Source organism: Sus scrofa, chromosome 8 (genome assembly GCF_054392235.1).
Source record: "Sus scrofa isolate SSC_HxYL_T2T_F1_AM1 chromosome 8, Sscrofa_HxYL_maternal_Yorkshire_Landrace_v2.0, whole genome shotgun sequence".
Classification (NCBI taxonomy): Eukaryota; Metazoa; Chordata; class Mammalia; order Artiodactyla; family Suidae; genus Sus; species Sus scrofa.
The window spans coordinates 99,808,337-99,831,433 of record NC_139390.1 but is presented as its reverse complement, the minus strand read 5'-3'; the positions used below and the strand labels follow the sequence as shown (position 1 = coordinate 99,831,433).

Here is a 23,097-nt window from a genome sequence, read left to right as displayed (position 1 = left end):
AGAAAACCAATACATCAAATATAGAAAACTCTTCCTCTGCTCTGTATTCTCCCATATTCATTGATTTTAATTTTTTCCTGTTAATCCACAGAACAAGGTTCTGATGAAAGTGATGTCCCACTGTCCAAGTTACATAGGAGCAAGAGAATCATCAACAATGTTGAGCCATATTCCTTTGAAATGTCTTTTTACCTTCCCCTGGAGCTAAGGTATTTTTTTGTTGTTGTTGTTTGTTTGTTTGAGATGAAATAAAGTTCAAGTTTAAAGTCAAATTCTACTGAGATAATATGTGGTCCAACTTATTTTACTCTGAAGGATAAATAATAAATGATCATTGATAAAGAGAAGATTGAAACCTGAGCAGGGTATTAAAGGCTTTAAAGCAATGGTCCTAAAATTTAATATCTGTCTGATGGGAAAATATGACCATGAGCTTGGCATTGGATTTAAAGAAGACTGACTTTGGAATTCCCTGGTGGCTCAGTGGGTTAAGGATCCAGCATTGTTGCTGTTGTGGCACAGGTTCCAACTCTGCCTGCAGAACTTCCATATGCTGCCAGTGTGGCCAAAAATAAATAAATGAATACATTTTAAAAAGAAGATTGACTTATTCTATTTAAAGTACTTTAGAGTGGTTTATTAACAGAGTCTAGACAAGAAACAAGTGTTTGAAACATGTGAAACTATTATGAAAGCAACCAGAAGCATAATACAGTTTCAAAAAACCAGAGTGAAACATTTCAAGGAGATAAAGATTTAAATTTGGCAAAAAGATCAACTAAAATAAAGAATTCAAAATGCCCTATTAGATTTTGAAAAATAGGAGCACATTAGTAATCTTACTAGGACTAAATTTGGCGGGTAAAAATCAGGTCTAAGTGTATTGACAAGTGAGTGAGGAAAAAGAACTCATGATAAGTTTAGATGAGAAATGACAAAGTGATAGAAGGTAAATTAAGTGGATTCATGCTTAGTGGAGGAGCTTTTTTAAAAATTTTTTAATTTTTAATTTTTTTTTTTACCTTTTCTAGGTCCACTCCCACGGCATATGGAGGTTCCCAGGCTAAGGGTCTAATCAGAGCTGTAGCCACCGGTCTACACCAGAGCCACAACACAGGATCCGAGCTACGTTTGCGACCTACACCATAGCTCACGGCAATGCCGGATCGTTAACCCACTGAGCAAGGCCAGGGATCGAACCCGCAAGCTCATGGTTCCGAGTCAGGTTCGTTAACCACTGCACCACAATGGTAACTCCATTTTTTTTTTTTTCTTTTTTAAAATAAAAAACAATTCAACCTGTTCGTAAACTGAGGAGAAATTTCCACTTAAAAAAAGTGTAAAAAATATATGTACAGGAAAGAGGAATAGAAGTTAACAGTCAGTGATTCCTAAGAGGGAATTCCTGGAATTAAAGAAGGGAGCTGCCAGTCAGCCACTGGTGTGAGCTTGGGGACTGCAGAAATCCTGTGGGGTCAGCAGGGGAGCTTACAGGGGTGCAGAGGGAGCAGAGGCCACAGATCAGCTGGGGCACAGGCAAGCTGCATGAGGGCTGGCAGAGGGGAGCAAGGCACTGCTGTGGGTGTCAGGATCCCATACAAGAATCCCATTTCCTCAGTCTGGGCATTGACTTCCCTTCCTCTAAGTCTGGGAGGGCAGGAAATAAAACTGAAGGAAGATTTAGGCTCTTCTGCTTAGTGTCCGCACATGCCCTCGGGACCTGTGTCATGTTCTTGCACACATAAAAAGCTCATCTCTGGTTAGTGTTCATGAAGACATCATCATTGCAATCTTCACAGCTTTAAGATTCTTTAAAAGCTATTTTACTGATCATTTCCCCTAGTTTGCAGTAGGAAAGGTGAACCAATTCAACCTTCAACTGCTATTACTAAGAATTAGTATAAGTGGAAATTTGACTATTTACCTATGACATACATTCACATCTGCAGAAAATCCCTTTATGCCTTTGACAAACATTTCTCACCATTTTAGTCAGAGCACAATATCAACCATGAAATGGTATCTCTCATTAGGATAACTTAATCACACCATACCTTGAAAAAAAAATCTATATACAATGGGTCTTCCATATCCCTGGGTTTTGTGCCTGAGGATTCTACATCCTCAAATTCAATCAACCAAGGATTAAAAATACTAAGAAAAAAAAAGTCCAGAAAGTTTCAAAAACCAAATTTGAAATTCTTGGTGCACCAGCAACAATTTAAATCCCATTAACATCATATTAGGTAGTATAAGTAATCAATCTAAAGATGATTTAAAGTATATGGGAGGATGTGCTTAGTTAGAGTATAGGCAAGTAATATGCCATTTTATATAAGGGACTTGAGTATCTGTGGATTTTGGTACTGTGTGGGCTGAGGGGTCCGGGAACCAACCCTCAGAGAATAATGAGGGAGAGTTTTGTCTGGTCTCTCAACTCTCTCTCTGGCCATTGGAAATACTAAAATGACATGATTTTTGTCTTGTCTCCAACAGCTCTCCTTGGTCAAGAATTCCCTTTGTTTATGAAAATAGTGAGCCCCTCTATTATTTCTTCTCTCTGCTGAATGAAATAATCAGTAAGGACAATTAAGAAATCACTTGTTTAAATGGAACTGGAAATCTAGAAATGCTCTCTTCGTATGATTTAACTTTTCATCTCACCTTTTTCAGACTATGGACGTGAGATTTTGATCTTGATCTTGGCTTTGAAATTTAATTCTATTCTAGTTCTCCAAATTTACTTCTTGTTGAAAAACCCAGATGTTGGATCTCATGCTTCCTACTTTGTGTTAACTTTACATATCTAATTGATCAATCTAGTCATAATATGCCAAGAAGTAAATTTAAATTTTTTCCATAATGTCATCCAGATTGCTAACTTTAATTAAACTTACAATTTATTTAATTTAAAATTAGTTTATTTACTTTTTTAGTGTCACCTTCATTGTTAATTTTCAGCATCCATCTTTGTATGGTAAAAAAGTTCCATCCTAGAGCAAAACGGCCTCACTTCCACTCCTACTTCCAATATATAAAAACTTTGATTCCAGCAAGTTACTTAACATTTGCTGTGCCTTTAATTCCTCATTTAAGAGAATGACATTAATATTACCTCATAATGTTATTTCAGAATTAAATACTTAATCCTTACAAACTGAAGGGAATACAGAAAGCTGTGAAAGCTCTTTCTATGATTGTAATTTTAGTGTAAATTTTTATTATATATTGAACAATTATACAAAAGATTATCCTTCTGTGAATCTGTGTTCCCCATTGATTACACTGGTAATTATATTCAAATTATAGTTAAAAAGGCATATTCCATATTTTCTTCAAAATACCTTGGTAAACAATAAGATCTCCTATTTAATAGTATGTTATTAAATATGATTGAATAATTTCAGTCCAATCAAGTAAAAACTACTAGATTTCCCACTAGATTTCCCTTATTTTAGAACATATATCAATTTATTAATTACCTTGTATATTTTTCTAGATATTAATCTTGACAAAAATCTTTAAAAATCTAGATTCACTTTACCTAATGGGCAATTTTTTGCCAATGAGTAATATGGGATTTGATTTCAAAGCCATCAATTGCCACTATTTTAGTCAGGCACTCTCCACATTTAATCTTGATATTTTAAAATAATATAACTTGCAAGACAATAAAAAATAAGGGTGGGAATACAGATAAAAAGTATCTGCATTTAGGATATGGTCAAAAGCTAAGGCCCAGGCAGGAAGAATGAATGAGTTCCCCAAGTTCACTAAGCAGGATGGGTCTCTGCATATGGGTTCTTGGCCGAGTCAGCTTTGGTGACCAGGTTGACAAAGCTCATGCCACAGAAACAAATGTGGTCATATGTATATTGTAATTCTGTAGGTACAAAACCATAATGAAAGTTGTATTTTTTTGCCAAAAAAAAAAACCTCTTAAAAATGGGTTTAAACTAAAATTATATTCAGAATTTTTTTTCAAAAACAATCACTATCTGAAAAAAAATCACTGCTTATTAAATTCAGCTAAAACATTATTATAGGATTTTTACTGTGCTGTTTTAAAAGAAGCTTTAGAAATTTAATAAACAGAATGTGAAACAATAAAAAGAAATTTATCATTTGTCGATGGTACTATGCCTTTAAATTATACAACAAACTGCAGACTGACAGTTTTAGAATTTAATAACTGCTGTACAAAACATAAAAGAAAATCATCAATTATTATTCTCCTTAGTAAACAATAGGATCTTGGAGTTTGCAAGTACATAATCCACTAGCAACTGTTGGTATCTTGATATAATATAAAAAATTATTATGAATAAATTTTGTTATGGTCAATTTTCAAAAGTTAGAATAATCAAGCATTTAAAATTAAATTCATATTACATGTTTTTAAATTTTTCATTGGGCACAAATGAACCTTTCCACAGAAAAGAAAATCATGGACTTGGAGAATAGACTTGGGCTTGCCAAGGGGGAGGGGGAGGGAGTGGGATGGACGGGGAGCTTGGGGTTAATAGATGCAAACTATTGCCTTTGGAATGGATTAGCAATGAGATCCTGCTGTGTACCACTGGGAACTATGTCTAGTCACTTATGATGGAGCATGATAATGTGAGAAAAAAGAATGTATACATGTATGTGTAAATGGATCATCTTGCTGTACAGTCAGAAAAAAACTGTCTTGGGGAAATAACAATTAAAAAATAAATAAAAGATAATGAAAAAAAAGAATAACTATTTTAAGATGGATTAAAAAATAAATTTCTCCGTAGGGTTAAAATTTGTAGTAAATACTGATAATTCACATTAAAGCAGATTACTTAAAACATTTTGAAATGGGGAACACAGATTGCATTAATTAAAGAATACATATGTAATAGCACAACCATCAAAAACATCCAGATTCCTGGAAAAACCTTCACTTATTAAAAATAGTTACAGAGTATTGGAACATATTTTTGAAATATCAAACCATTTAAGAGAGTTAATAGCAATTTTAACTATTCCGAAGATAACTCAAAGTTGTGTTAGGGAATTCAGGTAAGTATTTTAATGTATCAAACAGAAAAGGTACCACTTACTGTTAAAAAGTAACTGAAACAGTTTTATAACATTATGAAAAAGAGTAATTTTTATAGACTTATTACCTAAAGAAAAGCAACTTTCTATATAAAGTTACTTAACAACAGAAATGAATTTCAAAAGAAATTCTACATCAATAGAATTTTCAGATCATCCTATCATTACTGTCCTGCCAAAAAAACCAGAGCTTGTTAATCATGGCACTTGGTTTGCACATCACCTTGTTTAAGTCGGAAACAAGTAATAGATTTCTATCTATAAATAGAGAAAATCAATATTAAAAAATCATCCACATTCTTTTATATCATTACATTTTTTGGTGGTGTCAATGAATCAGAAAGAGTAAAATTTTATCAATTATTATAGTAAAACTGTCTTTCATTCAATAGCTAGATGCATATGATGCAACTCCCCTAACAGTTCATTTAGAATAACCATGTCAAATTTACATATAAATATGCCTTTATATCATACTCAAGGCCACTTATATTTAATTATGTAAACTATGCAAAGACTAACCTACGTGAAGTATATTAACTATTAGGTGTATGGATAATTTAGAAAAAAATTGCCATTATAGTGAAGTTTATCATATGCCTTTTCCCAATTAAAACTACACCATTTTATTTGAAATGTATACATGCAGTACTGTAACCTAGATCAAACTAAAAAACTAATAATCAGAACAGTCTGTAGCTTTCAGTTAATTTAGTATAGAAAATGTCACTTTAATGGTTTATTAATGGAGGCCATCACATTTAACAACATATTTGCATATCTGTGTGTGTGTGTGTGCATGTGTGTATACATCCATTGTAACTTAGAAAGCATAGCTCAAATAAGAAAGGAAGTTATAATAAGAAATCTTATTATAATTAAAGTAATAAGAATACAGACATGGATATGAATATTGAGGAAAAGCAGAGGAAATTTTTTCATCTTCTTGATTTTTATATTTTTGGAATAATTATATAAAATTAAATAATTCAACAAGGTACCTGAAAATTGAAATACCATTTTTCTTCTTTGACTAATGGAAATCATTTAAAAATGAAATCAGATTTGAGTGTGTAATTTATTCATGTACTTTTATTTCATAAACTGCCCAAGGAAATAAAATAACATATACTTTAGCCAAATTTTTATCCTCTGTTTTAGGTAAAAATAATAATAATAAGAAGAACCCAATGAATTTAATTACTTTAGCCTACACCTGTTTTTCAGTTTCTCACAGCTGATTCACCTTATTTTGTATTACTTCTTATACCACCACATTCTTATTTCTTTTCCTTTGTAAAGAAGCAGTTTGGTCAGCACTGTTGTCAAAGAGCAGAAAGAGAAATTAGGGAAGCAATCCCGTTTACAACTGCATCCAAAAGAATAAAATACCTAGGAGTAAACCTACCTAAAGAGACAAAAGACCTGTACTCTGAAAACTATAAGACACTGATGACAGAAATCAAAGATGACACAAATAGATGGAAAGATATACCATGCTCACGTATTGGAAGAGTTAATATTATCAAAATGATTATAATATCCAAGGCAATCTACAGATTCAATGCAATCCCTAGCAAATTAACAAGGACATTTTCACAGAACTCAAACAAAATATTTTAAAGTTTGTTTGGAAGCACAAAAGACCCAGAATAGCCAAAGACATCCTGAAAAAGAAAAATGGAGCTGGAGGAATCAGGCTCCCTGACTTCAAACTATACCACAAAGCAACAATCATCAAAACAGCTTGGTACTGGCACAAAGACAGAAATATACATCAGTGGAACAGGATAGAAAGCCCAGAATTCAACCCACGCACCTACAGCCAACTCATCTATGACAAAGGAGGCAAGGATATTCAATGGAGAAAGGACAGCTTGTTCAATAAGTGGTGCTAGGAAAACTGGACAGCCACATGGAAAATAAATAAAGTCTATTAAAAATAACATGGAGTTCCCCTCATGGCTCAGTGGTTAACAAATCTGACTAGGAACCATGAGGTTGTGGGTTCGATCCCTGGCTTCGCTCAGTGGGTTAAGGATCCGGTGTTGCTGTGAGCTGTGGTGTAGATCACGGACGCAGCTCCAATCCTGCATTGTTGTGGCTGTGGCATAGGCCGGTGGCTGCAGCTCCGATTAGACCCCAGCCTGGGAACCTTCATATGCTGTGGGAGCGACCCTGGAAAAGGCAAAAAAGACAAAAAGACAAAAAAAAAAAAAAAAAAAAAAAACCAAACAAACAAACAAAAAAAACCCATAGAAACTATTATTATTGTGATTTCATATCTTCATCAAAACTCATTTTAGAAATAAAGCAATTGTAGATGACTGGGGAGAGGATAAGATGATCAGACCGGAGAGTGGGGGTTTGAAATTTGTGTTGAGATTATGGAAATGAGCAAGAGCATCTTGACACATCTGTTTGTCAGGCTAACACATGTATAAACTGGATGGTATAAACTACTCTAGATGGTATAAACCTCTGGATGGTATAAACTACTCTGGATGGTATAAACCTCTGGATGGTATAAACTACTCTGAATTCAGCCAGAGCTAGACCCTCATTTTCATTTGATCTTCAGGGATGGAAGCCAGCAGGGTGTGAAGAGTGATTCTGGTGGCTGCCCAGCCAGTCAGGCCTGACAGCAGCTGGTATTTTGCTCTGCCCTAGCCTTGCTGTTTTGGTGAGGTGCTTTCCAAAAAAATATGAGGAGTCTCATTTAAGAATTTTGGACACTAAAAAACTACATTGTTTCTGAAGTGTTAGATGGGATATAAACTCCCATTTACTTGGTGTCACTTCTACCTATGTCAGATAAAATGGATTTAAACTCACAAAAATTAAGGATAATGTACACAAAAAGCACCAAACCTGAAAGGATGAACAATTTCTACCTTATCCCTTTATTTTAAAGGAAATATATTAAAGGAAAATGTTGGGGACGAATATAAGGAAATACTCTAGATCTTACTTTTATTTTTCAACTCCCAAAGCATTTGTTGGACAATGGTTAAATATATTTGAAAAATTAATATTGTTTATAATGATGGTCACAAAATACACCTCCCCTCATATTTTGGTATTTAAAATACTGCAAAGCATAAAATGTTTCAAAACATAATATATAGTTCTCTGTGGTACAGAGGGTTAAGGATCTGATGTCACTGCAGCAGCTTGGGTTGCTGCAGTGGCATGGGTTCAATTACTGACCTGGGAACTTCCATATGCCTTGGGCCTGGCCAAAAAAAAAAATTAACATAATACATATGATTAATGTATAAAAATGGCATTAAAATTCTCCAGACTGAATATCTGTTCTACATTTAATTCATGTTTTAATATTCTTTGTTTATTGATTTCCAGAATAGAATTTTTTCCTGAATCACTGAAATCCTTTTGCTATTATGCTTTAGTCTTAAAAAAAAAAAAAGATCAAAGTAAAGTGACCTTATTTCCAATAAATTGAGTATGGCTAACTTTTTTTTATAAATAGAAAAATGGTGATTATGTTTAATAGATAACTTCAAATGCAGTTTTTTTTCCTTTAAAATAACTAGTGTTTTTATTACAGTGTTAATCAGTTTTCTATAACTCTCTTGGTATTCATTTTTGTTTTTAAATTAGTATCTTTAAATCTAGCTTTACATAATATAAATTCATAATGTCATGTTCTTTTTTTTGAATAATGATATTTTACATTACTAACATCTTCTGTTTATTGAGTTTGAGTATTAGGATGATATACTAGAGAATGGATCACTGGGGTCTAGCAGAGTGACAAAATGGAAGAAGCAGAAATAAAAATCAAATCTCCTAGGTTTTTTTTTTCTCTTTTTATTCCTGAAATAATAGTTTCATCTTTGGCCTCTGACCAGGAAGTATCTACTCCACTCTGTTCAAAGATGCCTAGTAATCCTTTATCAGGACACAAAACATGCCATTACACAATTAGAATAAAAGATCCAATAACAGTAAATTTAGGAACAATTAAACACAGAATCCTTGAGCCAGTAAGAAAGTGAACTATTCCTTTAGTGACTAGATAGGGCTAGAGTTCTACTTAGCACCTAAGTAGAGAAAATTCAAGTCCAGGGAGGTGGCATAGATTTCAGGGAAGAGCTTAACTATGACTTTGTTTTCATTCCATAGTCCCATATAGTAAAACTGTTTCCTATGCCAGCAAAGATTTTTACAGAAAGGACAAAAACATTCATCTCAGTTTTCCCTACCTTTTGATCTAGTAGTCATGATACCACCATAAAAATGTGGAAATTTTGATCCCTTACCCTATTGTTAGCATCTTTGCATCAATTTGGTTTAACTTCTCTTTCAACGGCTTTTTCCTATGAGATATATCTCAAACTCTCATCACATTTAAATGTGATATCCTGACTCTCATACTTCCAAATCATTGTTTTCAGAATTGAATTGTTTTTATAAACTAATTAATTTATGCCTTTTTTGGGGCAGGCTTATGAATACCATTTATTCCATTCTGCCATCATCATTTTTGCTGATTATATATACATGCACAATCAAATATATCAGCCATTTTTGCTTATCTAAATTCTAAAAAACAGTATCACATTGTTGCTAGTCCTTTTGTTAGGTAGGATAGGATAGAGACTCTGACTGGAGTGATTCAAAACAGTCCATTTATCAATTATCAAAAACAGGTGGCCCGCAATCAAACAGTGAAGACACATGCAGGTACCAGAGGAATTCTGCTATGAGCATCTCCCTATAAACTTTTTCCTACGCAAAAAAGTCATTCTCTCCCAGAACCAATTAGAGGATCCAAACGCGCCACCCCAATAGAGATCAAAACAACACTCAGCCCTTATGCACGCACGATGCAAGGGGGTAGGGACAGGAAATTAGTGGGCTTCAGGCAAGAGAACAGGGGTCCCCAAACTGGTCCATGATATAGGGATATAAGGAAGGACCCAGTTGCAGAGGGCATCAGTCCCTACCCAGGGCGGCCCACTCTCTCTAAGGTTGTAAATAAAACTTGCTGAACACTGCTACCTGACTCTTGATTGTGACCCCTGAAGCAACCAGCAGGAGCCTTTTTTGCTGGGGCAACAGACCCGAAGGACTCATTAAAAGAGCCCAGGTTAGAGCACCTCTATACTGAGGTGTCAGTTAGAGGGGAAATTCCTTCCCTTTGACTCAGAATGGCTCCCATCCAACTCTGTGCAGCAAGACCACTGGTCTCTCCCAGCTCTCGCTGCTGTAGCACCTCCGGCTGGAACAACCTCCAGTCATCCTTACATGATGAAGCCCACTGGTTACTATCACACTTTGCTTCTTGGCCTGTACTTCCAAATCCTTGAGGTTTGTAGGCAAGGGCTGAGAGAGACAGCACAGAGCAGACAAACCTGACACTTTCACTTGAAATAGCTTTTGTATGCCAAGGGAAAGTCTCCAATTTATTTACATTTAACTGGTAAATGCGCTCTTTATCGAACAGTTATTTGATGTCCAGAAAGCCTGTAAGGTTTTTTATTACATGAGACTTTCTAGCCATGATTTTCCTGGAAAGTTATATTTGTTAAGAAAAAGAGAAATCCAAGTCTTGAAAGTTTTGACCTCGGTTTCAGGCATGGCGCTCATGTTGTTTTGATGAGCTCAAATAACAGTAATGTAGTTTCACGGTGAGAATCATTTTTGTGTATGTGTGTGCTTTTATTGTTTAAGTCACCGTGACAATAAATATAGAGGCAAAACATTAAAGAATCTTTAACAGTGTGAAAAATTACTGGTATAGTAATATTTTTATAAATTCATACAATGAAAGAATTCTCAGGAAAGTTTAGGAAGGCAGCATCTACAGAATTTTAGCATCTACAAAATTTTACTGAAAATTTATTAAGGTACTATATTCAAATTCTTCACTATTTCTACTCTTGAAATATAAAAGTTTAAGTAGTTGAAATCTAGACATTGTAAATTACAAATAAATTTTAAAATTTGATTATGTTATTCATTCTGTTCTTATTCATGCAGAGGCAAGTATATAATTACTTTAGCAAATTTCCCCCTTATAACAGTACCTAAAAATTGTCTCATGGTGTTTCTCATTTGGAATAACTCACTTTATAATTCTTCAACAGTAAGAGCCAGAAATACTACAGCAATTATTATTTTATAAATGTCTATCTTAATTATAGCATTAATAATGATACTAATTTCTATATTTATTTGGCATGTAACATCTTCTGAGTCTTGAGCTAAATTTGTTAACTGTATTAACTTATTTGATCCTTGCAACAATCCTATGAATGAAATACTATTATTATTTTCCTTTTACACATGTGAAAACCAATTCTCGGAAAATTTAAATTGATTACCCCAAATTTACAAGAAAATTTAGAATTGAGATGTAAATTCAGATAGTTTTTTTACTTCTGAACAAAAATTTATAAACATTACTCCTTCATCTTATGAAGAGCTATTTATTTTTTTTTTTTTATTTTCCCACTGTACAGCAAGGGGGTCAGGTTATCCTTACATGTACACATTACAATTACATTTTTTCCCCCACCCCTTGTTCTATGTCTAGATACTCATGCTGCAACAGAACGAAGAGCTATTATTTAATTCCTCATGCCTCTTTATTGTACTATATACTGATGTTTTAAATAGTGACATAAGGCTAAATGTCATGTTCAGGTCAGACATCATTCTTTTCTGACATTCATCCATCTTTCTGAGCTTGAATTTTTTTTAAAATAATATTTATCTTTCAATTATTTGAGAAGACATTGGATAATGTAATATACGAACTGTATGTACATATTGGTTAATAACATTAAGTAGTCAATTTATAAGACATGGAAGTCCAAGTTATATGAAATAAAGAAATAGCATGATGGGCAACAGTATATAAATTAATAAATACAAGAATTTGTTTTCTGACTTATTGCTTTTTACATTTCTTCACCCTTATTCCATAACCTCCCATGAATAACTAAGTAAAATCATTACTATTTGATAATGAATGACTAACATGGTGCCTCATCTCCCTGAATAACTAAGTGGATGCCTTCCTTCCCCTGCTCCACTTCTGATACTCTGAGGAACCGTATTTCCCCTGCCCACTACCAGCCATGAGCCAACCTTGTGTTATCCCAAATCATGTGGTTTTAGGACTTTATTTGTCACAAAGAAAAGGGAAAAGAAAAGAATCAAAGAAAGAATCTCTCTCTAGATACATTAAATAAATAAATAAGTTTGGGTATTGGACAGGAGCTGATACATATTGATTGACATTAAAGCATGCTTGACTGATAACAATATATTACAGCTTCTTGAAATACTTGCATTTTATCAGAAAAGAAAAACTTCTTAAAAAGAAATGAGTATCTAATATTGAATTTTATGAATCAGAAAATCAACAGAACTTTTTCTTCAACTAATATATTTCCTTTGAATGGACAGTTGTAAGATGCTGGGTATTTGTGACCTTCAGGTTTCCTGGACATAAAATCCTTAAGGCAGCCATATATTTTTCTTATGAAAAACATGATTCTGACTATAAGCCATCCATCGAGACTTAGGAGTTTGGTGAAAGAAGAATGACATACTTTTATAAAAGACAAAAATACAATTCCAAGCTACAAGAGTCTATAGGGTTCCAGATATGTGTATTGTTATGTGTATTGTTCTCAACAATTTACATGTACTAACTAAATTAATTTGTGTATTGTTCTCAACAATTTACATGTACTAACTAAATTAATTTGTAGAACAATACTAGGAAATAGGTGGTTTTCTCATTGTACAAGTGAGGAAACTGAGACATAGACGTTATTAAAATTGTTCTCTAGTTATACATAACTAATGAGTGCTGAGCTGAATTCCCAATGCACCCTGCATTGGGTAACTACTATTCAACACTGCTTTATGGTAAGTCAGCAAGTGTAGGTATTGTTTTGTGCTGGATAATAAACCTCTCTGATATCCCAGCAACTTTTTATATTAGTAAATCAAGTTCCAGAAACCTACAGGAATTGCCATTTATGGTAGTTTTTGTTATCAAACTTTAGAGTTTTCACCCTTGAATCATCAGAAGTGCACTTATCTGTGAGCAGAGAAAATAGATCTTCACTCTTATCTGTCCTTTTAAAGCAATAAATGTGATAAGATTTCTTTACACTAGGGCAGCTTGCTTATTTCTGACTTTCCTTATTTTTTTTATAAAATAAGTTAAAACTTGGCAGCTGTTTTCCCACTGACAATATAGCTAATTCTACTACTTTTCAGTAGAAATGTGTGTGAATAGCAGTGTGTCAACCTAAACAAACTCTTAAGACAATCCCTTTCCAGATGAAGCTCCTTGTTTAAATTCCTTTTAGACATGATTTTCCTCCAAGCATTTTGATTTTTGAGTAAATCAAATATTCTGAAATGAATCAATAAATATTCATCATACATTAAATATACAAGAGAAAGATAACTAATGTTTTCATTATATGCTATTTTCTTCACAACAATCTCAGGTTTATGTTAAATAATATTTTAGTAGAAAATATAAAGAATAGGAATAAATTTTAATTTTAATTTTATTTTATTATAATACTTTTCTTCCTTGTAGTATTCTAGAGAATTTTTTAACATCTCTATTTTTATTGAATATAATGTCTTTCATCATGACCAAAGTGCATTTTAAGCCCCCACTTCTACATAGTTGTAAGCTGTTAAGTTTCAGTGTTTAAGAAAGTGTGATAATATCTCCTAAAAAGATAATACAGTTCTCTCTATAGTGCATCTCATCAGAGTGTCTCAGGCAATTAAAAATAAATGGAAAAATACTGTTCTCAGGGAAAATTTTTTCACAGTTAGAAACAGGTACATCCATTTCACAGTTGGAAATATTGGCACAGAATGAGACTAGATAAGTTCCTAAAAGTCCAGGCTTTGCTTAGAGTGGTCTATGCATTCTATAGACTTGTTCACATCCTAATCACTAATTCTTCCTTTTCTGTATAATTTTCCATGATTTGATGTTTCTATGCTCCATTTTGCAGTATAATACACAGTTTAGGAATGTCAGTGAAGTATAGCACATTAAATTGAATCTTGGATAAAGATTGGAGAAAACAAATTTCTAGTGTTGCCTCTACTGTACTTTTAGCAATGTAACTCTAAAATCTTGATTTTAAATAATAACCAAGTTATTGATTTCCTTGCCATTGTCAAAGGGTTTTTAGGAAAACAAACAGAACAAAAAGAATACAGATTGAAACCACAATTATTACATATGTAATTCATGAAGATGAATATGATGACTAAAAGTAACAACAATGATGATAAAGAAAGTTATATATTTTATGATAACTGAAATTATTTCAAGAAGTAATCACTAAAATGTTTCTTAAAACTTATGGCTATTTTATTAAAAATTCAAAGAATTATTCTGTTTTGCCTTCAGTTAAATATATGATGATTCATTCTTCTTGAAAATCTGTACAATACCAGTAAAAATAATGGCACATTTAATTACATTCAAAATATGAAATAAAAATATTGTAATATGAATTGAGTTCTATTAGACACCTAACACCTATAAGAATGGTTTCTTGATGAAAATATGAAAATGTGTTATTTATATACACATAACTTCTCATACTTCTATCCTCAGTTTTATATAATTTTCCACAAGCAGACTCAGAGTTACCTGGAGTGGAACCATCCATATAAATGCAGTACATGGCTACCAGTAATAGCAGCATGTATTCTAAGATCTTGGTATAGTTATCGCCAAGTACAATTTTCACAGCCTAACTATGGTGGACCTGTCTCTGTTCCAAAACCAGTTTGAAAATAAATTAAAGAAAGGAAAGGAAGAGAGGTCAGTTTAGTCCATAAAACATAAGAGTAGCCAAATATCTAAATGCTCAATCATGAACAATATTAACACTTATTTCAGGAATAGTTAAGATGTTCTGTATAATTTTAGTCAGATTGTTTTTGTGTGAAAAAAAAGTAAGACTGGTAGAAATAATAAAATAATTCTCTTGTAGTATTCATCATTAATTTTTCTTTTACAAGTGTATACAGAGTGATATCAGAGATGTAAGAAATTCCAAAACCCAGCCCATACACAAAAGTTAAAAAAAAAAAAAAAAAAAGGCAAAACTGTCAGAATCAACATCTCTGAGCCCTGGAAACTAATCAGAATCAACATCATCATCAGAGCCCTGAAAATGAACCAAAATCTTGTTGGAAACTAATCAAAAACTTCCTCAGGAGAGAAAAACAAACAAACAAAAAAACATTGAATAGCATCAAGAACAGTGAGCTTTGTGGTGTTTTAACTTACCCTAGATCCATGCTCTGCTTCTCAGTTCAGTGGTAGCCTTGAGGATAACATTCCATATTCCCAGAACTGGGGCATGAAAGAGAAGAATGAAACTCATTCACAACTGTCCTTAGTTGATACGTCTGGTGATTTCCTAGAAAACCCACTGAAAAGGCTTGTCTTTATTTCACTGAACTGAAACTCACCTTTTGTTAAATGTCCCTATCTAGGGACATCTGTTCAAAATGCTTAGAAGAACATGTTTTAGTCACTGTTTCTGTGGCAATGGTTAATTGTTGAGACAGATAATAAACTAGTCAGGAAGTTTGGATGGAAAGACTAGAGAATGGGATATTTTGGGGAGTAAGGGTTCTGAAAAGCTTTGACGTATTCCTTGGAAACTAGAAGGACATACACGTGCTCAGGATCATGCACATACTTAGGAAAGACCTAAAAGCCTTTAAATTCTCACATTCTCACAACCGGCTGACCTTGAGACTCTGCACAAGCAGAAAGGGAAGACCAAGGTAGAGTTATAAACTCTTGGCCAGATTTTAAAGATGAGCTCTAATACATACAGAACCTCTCTTCAACCCTCATACAGAACTGGGAGATTTTTTTTGGTTTAAAGCATTTGAGGAAGACTCAGTTCAATCAATGGATAAGCTAACAGAATAGGGACTTTGGTAACCACAATTTGAGAAAGAATACACACTTAGTAATATTAATTCAGAGGATTCATTAAACAAACAAGTAAACAACAAATACAGTAATCAGCAACAACAAACTATGCTGAGGAGGGAAAATGATTTATCGGAGACACAATATAAGACTCAAAATATCCAAAATTTGACAAAAAATTATCTGCCTCAAAAAATTACAAAGAATCAAGTGTTGTGGCCCTTACATAGCAAGAACAGTGATCAAATCAATTTGAGGAACCACAAACATTAGATTTACAGGACAAAGACTTTAAATCAGTTATTTTTAGTATGTTCAAAGAGCTAAAAAAAAAAAAAACCTTGTCAAAACTACTAATAGAGTGCATTAAAAAGCTGTCCCCTTAAATACAGAATGTTGAGAGCAGAATTACAAAGAAAAATCAAACAGAAATAAAAAGCTGGAAAATGTGAATAAAACGAAAAATCCATTAGTCAAAATCAAAGTGATGAAAGCCAAAACAAGGAGGGAATCTTGAAAGCAACAAGAAAGAAATGGTTCCCCATATACTAAGGGACCTTAGTGTGGTAAGATCTGATTTCATTAAATTACATCCGATTTCTAATGAGAAATCATGAAGGCCAGAAGTCAATGGGATGACATATTCAAACTTCTCAAAGAAAAAAAAAATCTGCAAAACATACATTTGTAAAAAGTATCTTTCAGAAATGATGAAGGAATTAGACATTCTGAGATTAAAAACAAACAAAAAAACTGATACTTTTGTTGTCAGGCTTGCCTATGCCATAAAAAATGCTAAGTAACTAGGTAGTAACTTGAAACCACATGAAAAAATAAGAAACACTAGCAAAGGGAACTACATAGCCTGATACAATTTTTTATGAAATATTAAATTTTATTGCTGAATATATGATGATCAATTACAGAAAAATTAAGTGTGTATGAATTATGATCATACATTTTGTTTCTAGATTTCTCTTATAAGATCATATATGCTTAAAACACTAATTTGAAAGGTAACAATAAACGATAAAAATTCTCTTCACTGTAAAAAATGTTCTTTTTTTATTCTGTACTTAATTCTGGATCAAACTAGAGAAGGATATGGAGATTTTATTTGTACAAATAGACATATTAAACAATTATTTATTTTAGTCTGATATTCAAATGTATTGTGTCCTTTTATCTGGTAATCCCACAACTTCTTTGAATGATTAGTCTACAGCTAACAAAGTTCTTCTTTTCTCCATTATGTTAATCAGACTGAGTAGAAAATTCATAGAAGGATCCCATCTCCCAGTCATACCCTTGTAATATGAGAGAGAAAAATAGTGATTTGAATAAAACTTGAGTCTCGCTGTTGTCATTCCTTACTTTTAAGCCAAAGCAGCAGTGAAAACTTCTTAAAATTTTCTTTAGTCCACATGGTTTTCCAAAGAGTTATTTTTCTTTTAAATCTAAGCATTCTGTCAGTGTCAAAAACATTCTCCAGAGTCTTACATGTCAGGTAATTTGTGTGATCATAGGTAGTCTGTTTAGCAGGTAGTTTCTCCAATAATTTTTCATCTTCAAATATTCAGCTGAACCTGGGCTAAAATTACTTACTTGTAAGTACTCCTAGAATTCACCTTTCAGCTCAAAATCCCATGGAAAACATTTCAGCTAAGCTTCCAGATGCCCATATGTAGATCTCTTTTTGTTGTTGTTGATGTTCAGGTTTACACACAGTTTTTTTTTTTTTTTTTAAGCAAACAAGAAATATTCTTGTGTTTTATTTAATGAAATTATCCATAACATCATCTAGAATTTAATCTATAATACATATATATAGATATATATATCTCCAATAATTTTGACATCATTTCTCTATGAAAAAAATAGCTTGTTTTAATGTAGAAACTTTCTTTTTTCCTCCCCCCCCTTTCCCTCCCTCTCTCCTTCCCTCCCTGTTTCTTTCTTTTCCTTCCTTCCCTCCTTCCTTCCTCCCTCCCTTTCTTTCTGTTTCTTTTCCTTTTTCTTTCTCTTTTTCTTTCTTGCTGTCTTCTCTCCCTCCTTCCCTCTTTTCTTTCTTTCTCTCTCTCTCTCTCTCTCTTTCTCTCTCTTTCTTTCTTTCTTTCTTCCTTCCTTCCTTTCTTCCTTTCTCTTTCACTCCTCTCTGTCTCTCTTTTATAGCAAAGCCTCTCATTGGGTCAACCACAACATCTTACAGATTCTGATACATTTTCTTCATGATAAACTTTTGGTTTCCTGATATAAAGAAGAAAACTTTAAATAAATCTCACTGTTAGTTTTGGATAACCTGCTGCTCTAGAAAAAGTTTTCTAAATTTCCCAATATTTATAAATCATACAAATGCTACATTGACTCATCAACCTAAATAAAGGAGCTATTGTTTACTTTATTACTCAAAACCTCTTCAGCATAATGAGACATGTTATTGACACAAGGATTTATCATGCTGTTTGAGAGCAGAAACTTTTCATCTTGTCCTAGACTTTTGCTCACTATAATTTTATATTCCTTTATTGTCAGATTCTCGGTAACTGTGTGATTTATCTTTTTCTGTGTAATAAGTTCTGCCAACAAATGTGTTTCCTGAGCTGTTTCACTGAATGGGATATTCTTTAAACAATGAAGATACAATTTTTGAGATGGCAAAAATAAAGAATTTTATTTAAAAATTATCAGTAATATTTGCTTGCCAAATGACTGTGATTTTTACATAAGTATGTTTTCAATTTTGCAAAATAGAAAAGGATAACTTAGATTATCAGTATGCATAAAATTCACTGATCATTAGCTTTCACTGTAAAGTTATATTTCTATATGTATTCTTTTTTGCTCTACAGAATAATCCAGAAGACTGTAATCCTTCATCACTAATCTCATCAAATTATCTGGAAGCTTAGGTTTAGAATCTTCCCCTTTTAAAGTCTACCTTATCCTTAAAAACTGCAACATTGGACTGTCAGATGTCTTTGTAAAACACAAAGAAATAATAATCAAATATAAAACAACAGCATTAGTATTATATAAAACTGAGTAAATCACATACATATGACAGTTTTAGCCTATAATACACGTCTAACCTATAAAATCCATGCTTTTCAACATTTATTATAGCAAAGCACTGATTTTCTAGGACCACAGCAGATTTTGTTTGCTTTTGTAATCAGTTGGTGGTAAATAAGAGAGGTCAGGGAAGTAAATCCGGAGGTAGAGAATAATACCATCAACTGAATTATTCTCCCCTCTGTTCAAGACAGAGCATAACAAAAATCAACTAATGTCTCTTTCTCTGGCCACACCCCAAGAAATGACCCAATAAATGAACATGGTCCCTACTTACTATATATGGCCAAAGGACACTGAAAGACTTCCATCAAAATTGCTAACAAGCTTGCTTAGTCAAGTTCCATTTGGGCTAGCTCTAGCATTTTGCAGTATGTAAAACTCAAACAATCTTTATTTTTCGGTCATTATCTCTCATAAAATCTCTACATAAAACTCGTGAGTTGCACAATGTCCCCAGTGAGAAATCCTACTTAAATAAAGTTTAAAAAAGGGCTGAATATATTAAAGTGAGCAGAAATCTTTCCATTATTCTGACCTATCTTTGCAGGTGTAGCCCATATCCTAATGTAGGAAGGGGAGGTCAGGCTCATTGAATATCTGAACCTGAATAGATTTCTCTAGGTCATGCCATTCACATAGCAATTGCTCATTGACCCTGAGTTTATAAAGTTTGTAGCTAAGCCCTTCAATTCTAGATTTCTCAAGGAATCTATTTATAAAATTCTATCCCATTCCTCTGGGCATCAATTTTATTTCTTTCAAAGATATAACTCCTAATAACATAAAAACTTAGTTATCTCGGTTATCTAAGGTCTAATAATTAATAACAACAACCTCTCTGCCCCTGTATACAACTATAGCTACTTTCCTAAGTTTTCTACTAGAAAAAAATCAAACAAAGCAAAGAAATACTTTATACTTTGTGAATATACTTGCTCAAGATCAGTTTTCAAATTCCAGTACTATCTGGCTTACATCCTGATTGCATCACTGACATTATTTCTTCAGGTCACTAATTATTTCCTTATTGTACAAAACAATCAACACTTCTCTACCCTCATCTTAATAAATTCCAATAATGCTAGAAATGATAGGCTATTTATTTTAAGCTAATTTTCTTGCTAATGCTAATTTATTCTATTTAGGGGTTATTCTTTAGCTCTCTTCTCTTCATGTCTCATTGTCCTCTCTCTTCCTAGAAATCTCTCCTTATCATGACCTGAATAGTATGTCAAAAGTCAGATATTTAAATGATGTGCTGGATTTTCTATAGCCAGCTCAACAATCCTATCATTCTTTTATTTGGCTTCAAATGCTAGATCCCAGAATCATTTTCTATGTCTGATTTTGGGTTAGAGTTAGCCAGTGACAGAGCCTCCTGCAAGTTTTAGTTTGTGGAAGTTAAGTAGAGGCCATTGGTACTTCGAAGGTGGCTGGAGCCCTCCTGTGCACTAGCAGGCTCACATGAACCATGAGATTGCCAAGGTAGACTGCTACAATCTCAGAAATTTTTGGTAACTGCAGAACCTTCTAGAAAGACCTTAGAAATACTCTCTTCATTACTTCAAGCTGAGATCTTTAGTGTCAAGTCCTCTGACCATGAGAAGCAATTTTAAAATACAATGAGGATGGTTAGCATATTGGAGCCAAAGCCATATTCTCTGCAAGAGTAACCCCCCTCCTTTGTAAAGTCATTCTAGTTCACCCTGAATTTCTGCTTTTCCATCACATCTCATTATGTATATTTCTACAAGTTTTATTGTTTCTAACTCTAAAATTGATCTTTCATCAGTCCAATTGCCTCCATCTTTACTCCAACTTAGCTGAAAATAACTCTAGCTAGACTAAATTCTTCCTCATTTCATCCTCCCAGTTCTTAACCATATAAATAATGTTCTTCATAATTATACTACTTCTATACATTTATTAGTTTCTCTATTTCATCAGTAGTTTTACATAAAAACATGTATTATTATTGATTACATTGCATTTAATACCTTTCAGTGTAAGTAAATTTTCCATTCATTTCAACTCCTTCATCATGATATTTCTCTTAAAAGAAGTCATCTGCCTTAATTGTCTCCAAATTTACCTTATAGTCTCTTCTCTGATTTCCAAGCAAGTGTTCTTTCTCATAATTCCAGTGAAAATTCTCATACTAAACTCACTAATGCTCATGATTTATTTTCAATTTTAACTCATCCTTCAGTAACCTTAGTATGATTGAATTTCCATCTTCATCATTTCTTTTTATTCCATTTTCTCCCCAGAATAGCTTATTTTTCTCATGAATTAATATACCAGTTGTATACATATTAACTCCAGAATCTCTCTTTTTACCATAGATATTAACTACAGTACCTGACTCATAAGCCCAAGTGAAATCTCCATTTGGGTGTTTAAAAGGCATCTCAAACAACATTATATAAACAGAGCCATGGATTTTTATGCTAAATCTGCTTCTACTCAATTCTTCCTCATATCATTAAATGTTAGATTCATCCATCCAGCTACCAAGACTTGGAAACCATCCTTGTCATTTTCCTAAATAAATCATATCAGGTTAACCTGAATGATCTATTGACCCTACCATTTAAACATATCCCAAAATATAGACCCTCTCAGTACTGCCATTCTACAACCTTATTCCAAGCTCCTCTATTTACCAGGGCTATTTTATCCAGCTTCTAAAATATATACCCACCCCCAATCTCTCTTACAGTCTGATCTTTATCCATATCTATAAATCAGCCTGAAAATTATAGGCATAAAATTATACCGTATCATTCCTCTAACTAAAACTTTCTAATGCTTTTCCATTTCTGTGATATCAACTGAATAAAATAATTATATGAAGACTAGAGGAGAAAGCACTCTTTCAATGTCCCTTTCTTAAATGTGACAGTCATGTATTTTACGTGTCACTACTATCACTTCAATTATAACTATACAAGGATATAGGAAATATAGCTGACAATGAAGTCAATCAGCTTAGTCTGATATTGTGGTGATAAGAATAATGTTAGGCACAAGTACATGTAAAAGATATCTGTCAAGACTATCAAGTCTATAGGTCAAGCAACATGACCAGCAATTTAGCAGGGGAATGGCTTTGTGTCAAAGAGATTTCTAGCATTTCATGTGCTTCGATAAACAATGGGAAATACGTACAAAACTGCCCTTCTATAAATATTTTCAACCTGTAACAAGACAAATTATACTTCCACTTTTCTAGGAATACTCTGGTAAAATGGAAATATCCAAAACACTGTAATATTTTTAGTCACACTAACTTAACAAGGCCATGATGACAGAAAAGAAAAAAAAAATCAAGAACAAAGTAATGGGTTTGAAAAGGGTTGGTAACGCCTTTGACTGTGGCATTGCTGGAAGCAAAACTATGGGACAATACAAGTGGTCTCAGTATCTTTGAGAAAAATACAGGAAATGAGGAAGTAGGTGTATAAGGCCACCAAAATGAGCTTTGTAACTTCTCAAATCTGTAAAGAACCTACCTTGTCTGTCATTTTTTTTTTTTTTTTTGGTAATTAAATTCACTTTCTGTGTTCCTACTTGACATTGCTAAATCTGCTATTCCTTTTTAGGACTGATTTTTCTCAGAAGAGAATTGGAGATCCAACTATTTTAACTCAAGATACATGACATAACTTAAATTTTAGGACTCAAGCCAAGTTTGCAGGGGTACAATCCCATTAGAAAGTGTGTGTGTAGTCCAGTCCCGCCTCCACTGTGCATGGCTGAGGCTCTTACCACCTATGTCCCAATTCTGCCCTTTGGCCGGCAAACTATGAAAACATTAAAACAAGTCTATTTCTATTTCTATTATTTTTGTATCCTGAAAATGCATGCTTCAAGAATATTCTTTAGTTTTGTCTTGCTCATGCCTTGCAATCCCAACTCATATTCCAATCTACATTCAAGCTGCA

General features: G+C 33.2%; 1 long non-coding RNA gene across 4 annotated transcripts in view; it reads right to left on the bottom strand.

The window, feature by feature from the left end:
- LOC106504727 (uncharacterized) overlaps positions 1 to 23,097 on the bottom strand; it is a 394,910-nt gene that overhangs the window by 41,698 nt on the left and 330,115 nt on the right. For all 4 annotated transcript variants that reach the window (XR_014812982.1, XR_014812981.1, XR_014812983.1 and 1 more), the window contains one exon: positions 15,416 to 15,481. This is a non-coding gene — a long non-coding RNA (uncharacterized LOC106504727). The remainder of the gene's footprint in view (positions 1 to 15,415; positions 15,482 to 23,097) is intronic.